The sequence below is a fragment of the Pongo abelii genome, chromosome 5 (genome assembly GCF_028885655.2).
Source record: "Pongo abelii isolate AG06213 chromosome 5, NHGRI_mPonAbe1-v2.0_pri, whole genome shotgun sequence".
Taxonomy (NCBI): Eukaryota; Metazoa; Chordata; class Mammalia; order Primates; family Hominidae; genus Pongo; species Pongo abelii.
In genome coordinates, this window is record NC_071990.2 from 65,556,240 (window position 1) to 65,571,977 (window position 15,738).

The following is a 15,738-nucleotide window of genomic DNA, read 5'->3' on the forward strand; positions in this document are numbered from 1 at the left end:
ATTATGGGGCCAGTGTGATGAATTACTTTTTTTTCTAGTAATTTTTCAACGTAAGCCTATATGGAAAGTAAAGAAATAAATGTAGAATAACTATATAGTCTTAGCATTTTCTTTAAACTGTTGTCCAATTCATATTTTCATTCATCCTCCACCTAGAACTTGTGTTGCTAAAGCTGACCTTTCTTATTATACCACTTAGATTGCTTGTTAATTTCCCAACAGTTGAAAATCATAGCCTCAACTGACACTGAATTGATTTTTATCACTTATGACAGCTAATTTTCTTACCAATTTATAACAATAATAGAAAATTGACATTGACACAATGCAAATTATTAGCAAATTATTTGAATGAAAACATTCCTTCTTTTTTTAAAAAAATTCACTAAAACAGTAACATGAATTTAGAAAGAAGAAAACCTACATCAAATTAATCTAATAGGAATCAATGTACCAGACTAAATAGAAAATATCACTATTATCACTGACAAAATGAAATATTTAGTGAATACCTGACACTAGAACATCAGGGTAAGCTGAGAAAAAAAGTGAATATTAAAAAGAATTATGTGAGTGAATGAAAACTTTCTAAACCTTAAATATATTAGTTTTTTTAATGAGATAATTTAATTTTGTGGAAATTGGGAACCCTATTGTCGAAGCAAAAGTTTAACCAGAAAAAAAGTTAAACAATCAAGAAAGATTTTATTGAAGGCTATTGCAATAAAGGAGAGAAGCCAAAAATCAGTCTGAGCTTGACTCCATTGTAACAATGGGTGAGAGAGTTTTTAAGAGCTGGAGTGAGAGAGCCCATAGGTCATATGCATTTGCTATTTAGCCTTAACAAAAAGAAAATTAGATTTATTTTTCAATCTTCAAGTTAGGAGGTAGTATTACAACTTGGATCAAGGTGCATACCAAAGTTAGTCTCCTACCCTCCTACAGAGACTGGGAGATACAGATGCTATCTTCCTTACACTTCAAAGGGATGGCTCCCAGGTCCTTGAGAAAGACAGTCTTGGGTTCTTAAATGAACAAGAGGCTTTTAAAGATATTTATATCCCAAAGAGGCAAAGAAAGAATTTATAATTATTGGGTTCTGAAGTAAATTCTCTAAGAAAATGAAGGGGAGGGACTTCTTTGGTTAGATCATTTAGATCCTGTAAAGAGGTAACAAGAGAAGCAGCTCAGGAAGAAACCTGTTTAAGTTTAGTCACACTGAGGGAAACCTGTTTGTCTTGTGACAAATACGCTTTGTGAAGATTCCTACAGTCCTCAAGTTCCCTAAGAGTGGAAGGAGGAAATAAATAATGAAATATTAATTTATAATATTAATGTGATACTCTTCTAAATTTCTGGTGAAGTCAGAGAAACATGGCTCACATTCCTGCACACAGTGGAATCAATCACCCTGTCCCTCTCTAAATTACTATTCTTAAATATGTCTCTATGTCTTCTGATCCCAGCTTCCCCTTATCAACCTGAATGTCACACTGTCACGAGCTTGTATTTCTAAAAGACAAATTGATGAAATACCTAACAATTTCAGCCTTCAATTTCTTTCCACCCCTCATCCGTATTTCCCAAGCTAATCTATTACAGCAATCCTAACTAATGAGGATAGAGAATTTATGATCTTAGACATCAGGAGGGTTTGACAAGACACCTACAAGGAAGGCTTTTTTTTCTCCTATAGTATATATAGTATATAGTATATACTATAGACTATACTATATACTATATACTATACTATATACTATATATACTATATACATATAGTATACATGCTGTATACTATATATAGTATATATATAGTATATATGCACTATATATAGTATATATATAGTATATATGCACTATATATAGTATATATATAGTATATATGCACTATATATAGTATATATATAGTATATATGCACTATATATAGTATATATATAGTATATATGCACTATATATAGTATATATATAGTATATATGCACTATATATAGTATATATATAGTATATATGCACTATATATAGTATATATATAGTATATATGCACTATATATAGTATATATATAGTATATATGCACTATATATAGTATATATATAGTATATATGCACTATATATAGTATATATATAGTATATATGCACTATATATAGTATATATAGTATATATGCACTATATATAGTATATATATAGTATATATGCACTATATATAGTATATATATAGTATATATGCACTATATATAGTATATATATAGTATATATGCACTATATATAGTATATATAGTATATATGCACTATATATAGTATATATATAGTATATATGCACTATATATAGTGTATATATAGTATATATGCACTATATATAGTATATATAGTATATATGCACTATATATAGTATATATAGTATATATGCACTATATATAGTATATATAGTATATATGCACTATATATAGTATATATGCACTATATATAGTATATATAGTATATATGTTGTATACTATATATGATATAGTATATATATAGTATATATATACACTATATATACTATATATACTATACTATACTATATATACTATATATACTATATATACACTATATATACTATATACTATATATAGTATATATACATATTATAAATACTATACTATATATACTATACTATAGTGTATATATACTATATATAGTATACTATATATGATATAGTATATACATTATATATATACTATATATTGTATATATCATATGTAGTATATATGTCATATATAGTGTATATATCATATATAGTATACTATATATGATAGTATATATAGTATATATATCATATATAGTATACTATATATCATATACCATATATGATATATATGATATATAGTATATTATTCTTCTCTTCTCATATATGATATATGATATACAGTATACTATTCTTCTCTTTTTTTGTGGATTGTCCTAAGTCCTGAATTTGCTATATATCATATAGTATACAAAATATCATATATACTATATACCATATACTATATGATATATAGTATATGATATATCATATATACTATATACCATATACTGTATGATATATATAGTATACGATACATCATATACTATATGATGTATATAGTGTATATAGTATATGTTATATGTAGTATACATTATATACTATATGATATATATTGTATATGATATATAGTATATGTAATATATCATATAGTATACTATATACTATATACTAATATAGTCTGCTATATACTATATATATATTATAAAAGTTATATACTATATAGCTATATACTAATAGCAATATACTAATACCAATACTTTGTTGGATGGAAGAATATGATTTATATTATGGTTCAAACTCAGGCAGAGAAAAAGAATGCACTTTCTTGGTTCAAACACTCACAGACCCAATAGGTCTAAGTGTGTTTCTGTAATACCAGAAGTGGACTTTCCCTCTATTCCCTCCTCAGGTAGAATCTAGAACAGTTATAGATCTCTGGAGATAAATTGGAAAAATTGTATATGCAAACCTTGGACTGAAAGCTGGGAAGTGAGTATCTAAGATCTTAGATAAAGTTGCTGAATAGTCCGGATGGCCCTGGAAGGTGAGTTTCACAGAAAGGCTGATCCTTAATTTTAATGTTCACCTCTAGAGCTCACTGCAAACCCAGACACTAGGAATGGAAGTGGCAAGCTGACTTGAGATCTGATTCTTTGTGTGAGTAAGCCACCAGGAAACCCCTGGGCCTCTTTCTTTTTGACTAAGAATCTAGGTGTGCTGAGCCTTCAGGTGTCTAATAACATGATGGGGAACATGAGTTTATAGAGCAAGTGTCAATTAATAGGCATGTATTAAAATTTGGGGTGACATAATAAAATCATCACAGGACCTGTCTTATAACTTGAAAATTTTCTCACAACTGTGATACAGTTTGTTTACTAGAAATACTTACTTCCCAGATGATAATCTGCTAATGGCTTTAGGCCAACTAAATTTTTTTCAGTGTTGAAAAACAAATCAAAGGATTTACTTAAAAGTGATTTGTCTGGGAAAGCAACAACTTTTTTTTTTTTTTTTTTTGAGACGGAGTCTCCCTCTGTCCCCCAGGCTGGAGTGCAGTGGCGCGATCTCTGCTCACTGCAAGCTCCGCCTTCCGGGTTCACGCCATTCTCCTGCCTCAGCCTCCAGAGTAGCTGGGACTACAGGCGCCCACCACCACGCCTGGCTATTTTTTTTTTTTTTCTAGTAGAGACGGGGTTTCACCGCATTAGCCAGGATGGTCTCAATTCTTGACCTGTGATCCGCCCGCCTCGGCCTCCCAAAGTGCTGGGATTACAGGTGTGAGCCACCGCACCCGGCCAGAAAGCAACATCTTTTAAATGGGAATACACAAGATCAGATTTATAGTAATTCTTCTTCACACTATTGCCACACATGCCTAGGAAACTTTTGTGCCACACATGCCTAGGAAACTTTTGTAACTGGCAGTTGGCCTTGTAAAGTAATATGTTTGTCAATACACAGAAGAATGCGTCACATGTATTTGTTTTCAATCCCCACACTTACTACCTTATTTTTTTCCTATGGTCCTTGCTATTAGAACCTATCCAATAAGTGTAAATTTCATTGGCTCTCTACATTATTTACAGATATCTACACTTGAATGGCCCTCCTGCAAAATAAGCATATTAACTGCCTTTAGTTTTTGTTCAAACATCTCAGTTTAATTAGTTCAATGACAACCATAAAAATAAAGAGGCTAGGGACATCATTGCTTGTTGATGGGCATGGCATTTTCAGAGCCACAGTATCTGAGCCTGGCCAAGCCTTTTCATTCTGGATCCCACAGAGATTCCTCATATCAGTAAATGGTTAATAAAATAATCTCAGTTTATTAAACATTACCACTTGTCACTGCCCAAACATGTATATTGTTACTAGAATTGATAAGATGAAGCCAGTGAAATTACATAAATTTCTTAAAGCTGTGAGTCATGTAAAAATTATCTTTGATTGTGCGTTTAGCAATTTTGAACCTATTTCCAGGTCATGTACAATTGGTAATAACAAGATTACTCTTGGCAATTATACACTTGCAGGTTTCCTAATAGTCTATCAGGTGAAATAACAATATGGAAACCCATTTTCCTATAATGCTCAGTCTCATAAATGAATACCTTTTTGTATAATGAAGCAGGAGTTTATTAGGCATGTCATGAGAGTTGAAAGAAAAAGTACAACAGACCTGTTTCATGGTACAGTAGACTTTGTATCACAGAGTGCTTCAGAAAGAAGATATTAGATTTATAGAAATAATCTTGTCTCAGTTTTTGGTCAAAATTACAACACATTCAAAAGACTGAATACAAATTGATTCAAACTTGAATTCATTAGGGAAGCTATCTAAATTGGTTAGATTTTATGCTTTCAAATCAGTTCCTTTCTTAGTAGACATTTGCTAATCATGCACTAATCTCACTGCAGTGAAAGTAATTAATTCACAAATGGTTACATATTGCATTGTGAAGATACTAATGGTATACTGTGCATGTAATAATTGGGAAATGGGCTATAAAATATCTGCTTAACAATATCAAATGGTACTGGTCATTTAAATGTGATATGTAATATTTAGCACATAGAATTATTATTCCTGAAAAGACGGAGGAGAGAAAGGTCATGGTCTTTTACTAATTCTACTTCTAATCAGCTTAGGAAAATGGCCTTGTTAGGAGGAAAATGGCAATATACTTTCAAGAATTAAGATATCTACTAATCTTAATAATCTGTGTCTGTTGGATCAAACTAAAGAAAAGAAGAGAACTAGAGAGTGAGAAAGAGAGAAAGTTAATTACATCCCCAAAGGGACAAAGAGACATGTATGTGGAGAATTCAATTAGAAATTTCCGTTTCCAAACTAACCCAAAGTCCTGCAGCAGGTCATTTTTAAAATCAGGCTTAAAATACATATGTCTACACCCAAGAACAGGATATTCTTTCTGCATAGCTGGACATAATTAAATGATTATTCTTCCTTAGTCTCTAAAAATTGGAGTCTAACACAAACAGTAAAGGATAAAAAAATTTAATGAAATCTAAGATGCCACAGATTGCTCAATTCATCACAAAATTGACAAACACACCATTAATTATTGGCTCTCTGGTTTTAGATATGATGTGAACAAATACAATAAGTGTGCTGCAGAATGTATAAAATATTGTCAAAGCCAGAAATCAATGGGTGTATCAGTTGGGGGTCCAGAGAGGAGACAGGAATTACATTAGTAATTTGAACGGGAAAAATTTTTATACACAATTATTAACTAGAAAACATAATTAACTACTAGGAGGAGTAAAGAGACACCTAAAAAATAGAAGCATTTGGGCTTTCCTAATATTTGCAAGTAATGTCTCCCATTGCATAGAGTTGTCCACTCATGGACAGGATAACGCAAAAGTACCATGGCAGTGAGAAGACCCTCCTACCAAACTTGCCATGTTTTTAAAAAATGTTTTCTTGTTTTTAATAATTTTAATATCTTCTGTTATTTACATGTTATATAATAAGCATAGAGTCAACTAATAATTTAATTACAGTTTCAGTAAGGGATATGCTTCTTAAAGAGGCAGATATTAATTCTATCACATGCTAGCAGGTTAATAGTGTGAAGGTAGGGTTAATATCCTCAGGTCACACTGCTACTTCCTGGACATTAATTCCTATTCATATAAAAATCATTGTATTGCAAAGTCTAATGACAATTTTTGATGTTATCTTCTATACCCTTGTTGCATTTCTCCTTCTCTTAGAAACTTTTCCTCATACTAAAGATGTTATTGCCTGAGAGATTTTTCAAACCTATTTCTGTCATCTTGGCTAATGCCAACATGCATTTAGAGTGCCCACGAAATCAATGCATTTCTCATTTTCTCAACATTCTACTTTCCAATGGAGTCGAATGTTAAGGAAATCCGTTTCACATCAGTCACACCCTCCCATGGCTAATCCAAGGATATTGCCCTCACTGTTCTCTCAAATAATGAATACAAACATTCTGCTGACATATTATTATTCAGTTAATCAAGTGTGACCTCCATCACCTATCCTTGTTGCCCATTCTCAATTTCTCCCATTACACTTTTACTTTGACCTTCAAGCCTTTGCACTATTTTTTCTTCTATTCCATGAGGCCACTCTTTTGGAAATATTTTCACTCCTTTGAATTTTTTTAGTGATATCAGGAGAGCAGAGAGTAGTCATAGCTTCTCACCTGTGTGTCTATGTACCAACATGTGAGTTCCAGGTGGGACTAGATATTAATCCCCTTAGCCCTAGCCCAGGACATAGAAACTGGCCAATACCAGTTTCTAGGTATCATAGGCCAGCTACCTCTGGCTTCAAGAAGCCTTGTAAGTATGTAACAGATGTCAGAAAATGTTACCAATTTTTACTTGTGCTCTGATGTTAAAAAAAAAAATTGTTGGCAAGCATTTCTTTGAATTCATGCAATAATTGTTTGCTTATGCTCAACTCTACTCATAAGCCATGCTCTGCAGTATCTGTTAAATTCTTATGCTATGTATAAACCCTTCTTAGATACCTTAGTACACTTTTAAATTTCTCTGCACTCCTCTAATATCTAATCTTGCTAAAATACATCATCCTTTCAAGAGATGATTTAAATTTTTACCTCACAGAGACAATAGAAGGCAGAAGAGAAGCACTCCATCAAATTTAGGACTCGTAATCTTCATGTTTACATACAATTTCTCCTACATTTTTGGTACTTTCTTTTTCTTTCTGAAAATAAATGTGAAATTACTCCTACACATGTGGTTGTTACTCAAGCTTGAAGTTTTGGGGGATTCAGTATCTCCTTCCTCATCTCTTGCATCTTCAAACTTCTGCTTTTACTGTCTTCTTTGATCAGCGTTTAAAATTATTCTAGCCTTTTCTACCTTAAAAGAAAACAGAAAACTTTCATCTTACATCATCCTCATTTCTTCTCTCTTCCTTCCTTTGATGCCAACTTCCTTTAAAGATTTAACTTATACTCATTTTCTCCATTTCCTTAAGTCAACTCAATTTCAGTCACTGAACAAGTGACTTCTGTGTTTCCCTCTAAAGAAATTGCTTTTTGCCATTGTTATAGGACATCATTAAAGGTGAATACAAACTGTGATCTTTTGGTCCCCATCTTACATAATCTCGAGGAGACATTGTTTATTGTTGATGTCTCTTAAGTGCACTCCTCTCAGCTACACTTCTGTTTTTTATCCTTTGCTTTGTGTGTCTCTCGATGTAGCTTCTGTGGTTTTTCTACTCGTATCTTAATTATTGACATGCCTCAGCTTTGGTCATGGGCTCTGTTTCTCTTCTCAATTTGTATACATACCTGAGTAAACTCATACATTATTCTGGTTTTAATTTTTATTTTTTAGATGACTGACTCCAAGTTTACATCCTTATCTCAGATTTTTCTTCTATGCTTCAAAGTCTCTCCTTCAACTGAAATATCTGAACAGCTATTGAAAGGTAATTTGGGAAGCCCATAAAATAGTCAGATTTATCATTTTCCAATATAAAACATTATCTTGCTCCCAAACCTCTGATTTCTAATCCTGTTTCTCAGTAAATAACACCAAGTCTATATAGATGCTCCTGTCAGAAAACTGACGTTTCTTTTCAGAACCTCACTTTCACTAATTAAACCCAAGTGATACACACGTCCTGTAATTTTATCTCCATTTACTTCAGTAAAAATATGAGGTTAAAACAATTCCTAAATACTGTATAATAAATCCACTCTTCCTTCACCACTGCAACTATCTAATCCTGATTGTCATTAAATCTCCCTTCCATTACAAAAACAGCGTTCTAAGTGGCTTTCCTGCTTTGGGTCTTATCTATGTGCTAATTCATTCTTCATCCAGCAGCAAAACTTCTCTCTCTTGAAACACAAATATGAGCATGACATTTGGCAGTGTTAAACCTTCGCATATGTCTCAAATCCTCTTAAGGTAAAAGCCCAAATATCTCAGCATGTTTTGCAAGGTTCTGGACCCGTCTTCACCCTTGTTAGGCCTCTACCTTACGTCTTGTCACTTTCTTTGCATCCACACTTAGCAGTCACTCACATGCACTCACTGTTGGACTCTACTCATAACAACCTTCTCACAATCTCCTACAATATTTTTCTCATTCTTACATCTAGAGTTTTTTAATTTTAATTTTTTTTTGTTTGTGGGTACACTGTAGGTTATATCATGGCTAGGGATTTTTAATGCTGTTTTCTTGGTGATAAAGAGGTCACTAGCATCCTGGCCAATTCCTGTTACTGACTATATCCCATTCTAGATGAGACTTATTTTGAGAAATCTTCATTTTCTATGGAGGCAAATCTGGATTAGGTCCCTCTCCTTTGTGTCTTCAATACTCCCTGTTATTTATTTGCATCTCATGATACCACTCATATCTATGTTTAAGTTTACTGGTCTGTATCTCCCACTCAATTGTAAACAGAATCGTTTTCCCTACTATTGACCATTTAATACTCTATGCCCGGCACTATTCATAACCCAATAAATATTTACTAAAAGCATAGTATAATAATAAATTAAGGATACAATGGATGATAATATTAAATTGCATGTTACATTATTTAGAAATCACCTATTCATATATTTGTCACTTTTTTTATTTCACAGTTTACGGTTAATATGACACTTACTATCTTAAAGAGCTCTCTTCCTTAAGGTGTACATTAAGAAATGGTCATTCATTTATCATTGCTGGGCATGTTGTTTTAGTTTTTAATTAAAATTTGTCTTTACTAAAGCCAAACAAATGGAATGTATTTAGAATGGATTATGGCTAAGTGGATGAAGTAGTTATCACCAGCTTAAAAAATTGTAGAAAAATGTAGAATTTAGAAAAAAAACAAAATGCTTATTTTAAAAATACAAATAATTTAAATCCACTCTAGAGAGCAATAAAGTTGTTAGTATATAAACTACCCATTAGGGTTTTTAACTTCAGCCTATTTGATATCAGAAAATTTGTTTGGAATATGCATTTAAAGTTAAAAATACATTGGCATATATCTAAACAATCAGAATGGGATTATTCCATATTACAAATGGAATTCTGGAAAAAATAATAGTAGTGTTGAAATAGTTTTTAGATTTCTCTGAATGCCCATCTAATAACAGGCAGATCAACTAGATAATAAAATTTAAAACCCATGAATGGCATGCACAACAAAATTTAGTGACATGGTATCCCCATGAATACGTACTCACATATACCAACAACAGCAACTCTAAAATTATTCACAAGAACCAAGAACAATGTGTCACACACATCTGTTCAATTGACAACCAAGGGAAATAATATGGCATTGTATGGGCCTGAAGACAAGATAATTCTTAAATAGATGTGAAGTATTCCCTAGAAAGCATAGTAAATCAACTTGAGAACAGCAGCATGATTGAATGTGTCCTCTCCAAAATTCACGTGTTGTAAACTTAATCTCCAATGCAACAGTGTTTGGAGATGTAACATTTTGAGAGATGTTTAGGTTATGAGGTCTTCACTCTACTACATAGATTAATGCCATTATAAAAGTGCTTGATGAAGAATTGCATCCCTTTTTGCTCTTTCATCTTCTGAACCTACTAGTGTCTTGATCTTGACTTTCCAGCCTCCAGACTATAAGATAATAAATTTCTCTTCTTTATAAATTACCCAGTCTTAAGTATTCTGTTATAGTACAAAATGGACTAAGACAAATAGTAAGCTCCGAAGGATTTTATCTGCTCGTATAATGTGGGATTAAAAGAGATGAACAAAAATATCTTCAGAACAGTGCATCCCTATAAACTCACAATATTGAGTTGCCTCAGTTGTCTTCCCAAACAGGGCTATATATTGGGGAGAAATTGTAAGAAATTTAATACAAATTGAGTAGGATAGGGAAAATAGACATTAAAGACAGAGAAGACTAGACAATAGTAGGAGAAGGAAACAGAGACCTAAGATATCTTAGCATGCAAGCGGATATATACCAGAACAATAAACAAACAAACAAACAAACAAAAAAAAAACAAGAGAAAAGAGACAGATCACTGTGAATTGAAGAAAGCTACCCTGAATTATGTCTCTTTCTAAACATCCATAAAGACTAATAGTTTGTGAAAATAAGCAATCAACTCCAATACAAAGTTATTTAAAAGAAATGGAAAAATATTCTTAAAGTGAATGAAAGTTTCTAAAATAATAAAAGCAAATAATGAAAACATTGTCAAAGTGAGATCCAATCTGCAATGTATTACTATTTCAAAATGAGCTAAAACATTTTGAGAAAATAACCTAAGCTATGAAGATACAAAATACCAATTAGAATACTCAGTAATGAGGTCATCAAATTCAAAAAAGAATCACAAAGTGAAAACTTTCAGAAATGAATATTAAACCAAAAAGAACATGACAAAGGATACATACAATAATTACTTAAGATAATTAGTTGAAAAAAATCAAGTAAAAAGGAAATTAAGAAAGAGATAAAAATGATTTGAGAGAAATAGGCAAATATTGAAACTATGCAAAGAAGATTCAATATTTGAATTAAAAGACTCCCTGGAACAGAAGCAAAAGAAAGAAAATGAACAAACATTATAAAATTAATGTTTTTTATGAACAAACATTATATGACATTATATAATTAAACATTATTATAATTAAAGAAAACTTTCCTGAAAAAGAAAAAGGTTTCAAACTACATGGAAAGATTAAAGAAAATATAGACAACACTCAGATATATTCTAATAAAATAACTGCATTTCAATGAAAAAATAATACCCTTTGGGCATGTAGCAGATAAAAAACAGCAACTGATTTACAATGAAAAGAGAATTAGATTAACATAAGACTTTTCAACAGTAACATATTATGCCAGAAAAAAATGATATATTTAAATACTTAAGAATATTTAAACTGTGAAAAAAAAAGAAAATATGAGTCAAAGATTTTACAGAGTAAAACTGACTTTCAAGTATAAAGGGCACAGATCTATGATCACAAACACCCAAGAATGCAAGAATTATTTCCATTAGTCCTCTGTGAAGTATCTCCTAGATAATAAGCTTTAAACAACCAAAATAAGCAGCAGAGATCAATATGAGAATAGGCAGTGTGCACTGTACATATATCTACTTATAGAACCCAAACTAGATAAAGGATACAAAGGAAAGTGCATTGTATATAATGCCTATAGGCTCAGAATATAGATATATAATAAAAATTAGAGGAAAATGAGGGCAGTATATGAACAAAATTTAAAATGTTACATTGATTATATTTTTATATATACTTTTTAATATTTTTATATATGAAAAAATTAGATATTCTGATTTTGTTGTCTCTTATTTTATTGAGACTAGACTTTTATTATAGAAGAAAGAATATACAAATATTATGCAGAAGCTGTTAAGTGTAAGATTATATAATGCTGAATTTGAATTTGGTAGCTCTGGAATGAAGTAATGAAGAAATTGATCTTTGCCATAAACTTAAAAGTATATTTTAAAAATGTGCACAACTAAACACTGCTACCTAGAAATGAACACTTGAATTATAAAAGCAAGAAAATGATTCTGTGAAAATCAGGAGATTGGTTAGTTTTGCAGAAAGGGAGGTGATCACGTTGCCACTGGGCACATGGAAGATGTTTAGTGGTGAAGTTCAACTTCTTCCCCTAGGTGGTAGTTATAAAGGTGTGTTACCTTGTTCATCGTATAATAACTTATTAAGACAGTATTTATTTTATGTGGTTTTATGTATTTTCACAGTAAAATATGAAAATAAAATGTTGGAATTGTTTTCTAACTCTAGAAATAAACAAAAACGAAAAACAGGTAATTCCCTTTGAGACTACAATATGCCGACTCTATGGTAAACACTGGTCCTAAACTCTGTAATTATTCCTTTCTTCGGCTCCAAAGGTTCAGCCAACATAGAAATCTCAGGGTCATCGCAGGTACAGTACTGTTTTCTCACCTGCACTGCATCTCCCAAATTATTTTCTGAATGAATTCCGTGCAGCCCTGCCCTTCATGGCATAATCTTGCCTGTTTCTACTCAAGGTCTCGGTGAGACCTTGCAGAGACCATGTGGCAAAACATTATTAAATATGAACGTCTCTGAGTGGCTTCTGCCGAGGGAGTGCTTAATAATTCTACAAAAGCAATATTGTTAAATCCTTTTTCAAGTTACATTTCATCTAGGAACTTACACTTCCCTTCTAGAAGGAGAGTTTATGATATTATTCCCTCTATAGCAGTGAGAAAGTGAGTGCGAAATAGTAGCACAGCAGTAATATCAATGGCAAACATAGAGCATCAGATCATAGCAGAGAAATGAACAGCCACGAGAGAGTCTGCTTTGTGGGGCCAAGTAACATTTTGAAGAAAGTTTTAAATGAGAAATATCTAGGAACATAATTGACTGCTGAGACAGGTAAAGACAGGCCTCTGTTTTAAGAGAGAAATATGACCAACTAAACTGACATGTGCTTCACCAAAGATGATGGGTGGGACCTCAGTGCATGCAAAAACAGAAGAAACGTTCACATAAGATTACTCCAAAAACTAGGGCACATTGTCTAAGAGTTTCGGTAATTTTTAACAGAGAAACAAGTGAAATGGTATTAAAAGTCACATGATGTAGCACAAGTAGTCATTGTGTATAATACTGAAAATCACTACTTAATAAAATGTATATAATTTTCATATCAATTGTGAGTTCTCACCCACTCTACTTGTTATCTTCAGTATATTTGTAGGAGGATTTTTAACTTGAGAACATGAGTTCTTAGTCACTATCTTGAACATTTTTGAAGCTCTTAGGCTGTGTTTTTATCCCACCAAGAGTTTGGGTACATTTCTTGAAAACCAAGGGTGTAATAATCTACCCACTTCTACAATTCAATGAGCTTATCATTTCACAAAACACTGCCTACATGCATTTACACATGTTAAGTGATTTTAATATTGCCAACAGCTTAATACAAAATTTCTTCACATTTGAAAGTATTAAATATTTTCTAGAGGATGGAAATACTATATAAACATAAATTCATTTAACTTATAACTAATTTTTAAGCAATTCATAACAACGTAGTTGCTAATTTATGTGTTTTTCTATATAGTTTTAGAATTACTAAAAGCTTTTTAAAGGAAAAGGCAGAAACATTAATAATCTGAGGAAGTTCAGGTTAAAGTTTTAGATAAACCCAGAATGTTATACAATTCCATGTTACAGTGAATTTCTTAAATATTATTGTATCAGTCTTTTAGTTCAGAAAGCTCTTATGATTCCACCTACACAGAATACTAGTTCCTGCATCTATGGTAAATATTCATATAAATGCATGGTAAGGTAATATTTGAGTTTCTCACAGCCTAAAATTTCTAAGGAGAATTATAGCAACTCTTGGAGAATTGTTAACACGTCAATTCTAACCTCTAGTGAGTTGAAAAGTTTCATTTGAAATGAAAATTCATTTGATAGGTCTAAAATACATAAATATCTGATTATTTCCTGGCAGGCAACTACAGTAAAATCTCACACCTCAATTTTTCCAGATCTTGGAAGTACGTTCATCAATGTCTACTGCAGTTTTTATCTGACAGAAAAGAAAATCAAGCATTAAAACAGTAAATCAAGTTGGATTTGAAAAAAACAGAAAGTTACTTTACAGTCCAAATGACAACTACATAATTTAATGGTAAGAGGTTTGTAACACCACATTTTATTTTTTCTGGACAGTTTTGAAGGTAAAGATAGTAGATCATAAATGCTACTTATACAAATTAAGTTCTCCAAAGAATAAATGTCTTTAAAAATTTGAAATAAATTCAGAAATACATTGTATCGCTCTTTTATTCTGGCATTTTTAAAAACCTTGTTTTTAGGGGACTTAAAACTAGGAAAAAATATTGAAGTCATCCAAGTTTGTATTATATTTGTTATCTTTTGAAATATCAAATTATAAAATATATCATACATATTGACAATGACATGGCAAAATAATCAGAGAGAAAATTACATATGTCCATTAAATTGGTAAATAATTTTACAAACCTTTATAGGGTATGAGGCATCCCATTGTTTGATGTATATTCTCTCTTGGTACTTTAAAACAAGTTTGTGAATAGCTATCATCATCACAGTTTTAGAAATGGAAATCCTGGGATATAGAGCTAAACTTATTTGTTCAAGTTTACACATCTAGAAAGCAACAAAATTATGACTATTTTAGTTTTGTCTAAATCCAAAATTTATAGAAATTATCCACAGAGTGCGTTGATAAGCAACATATATGCATAAATATGTATACATAAATATATATACTCACACACACATATACATACATACACACACATTCTCTCTCCTCCTCTCATGGTAATCTAAGAGGCATGCTGAGTACTTCTACTATCAGTGATCTGGGAAGCAGAAAGAGAAGTATAAAGAGAGGCAGGCAGTTGATTAAATATGAATAGCATGTATTCATTGATAATGACTATCAGAAATTAGTTTCCTCACCCAAGTATCACCTCCCAAATATTCAGACTGCTCTTTGAAGCTCAGCTCAAACCAGGCAGAAAACTGAACTGAGAATTAGGAAATCAGAAAACAGGGGCCTTAGAAGGAATAACAGTAGTATAGTACACACTAAACTGGAGTCAACAATGG

General features: G+C 31.7%; 1 protein-coding gene across 1 annotated transcript in view; it reads right to left on the reverse strand.

The window, feature by feature from the left end:
• The window catches only part of EYS (eyes shut homolog), a 1,986,267-nt gene that overhangs the window by 1,379,911 nt on the left and 590,618 nt on the right, over positions 1-15,738 (reverse strand).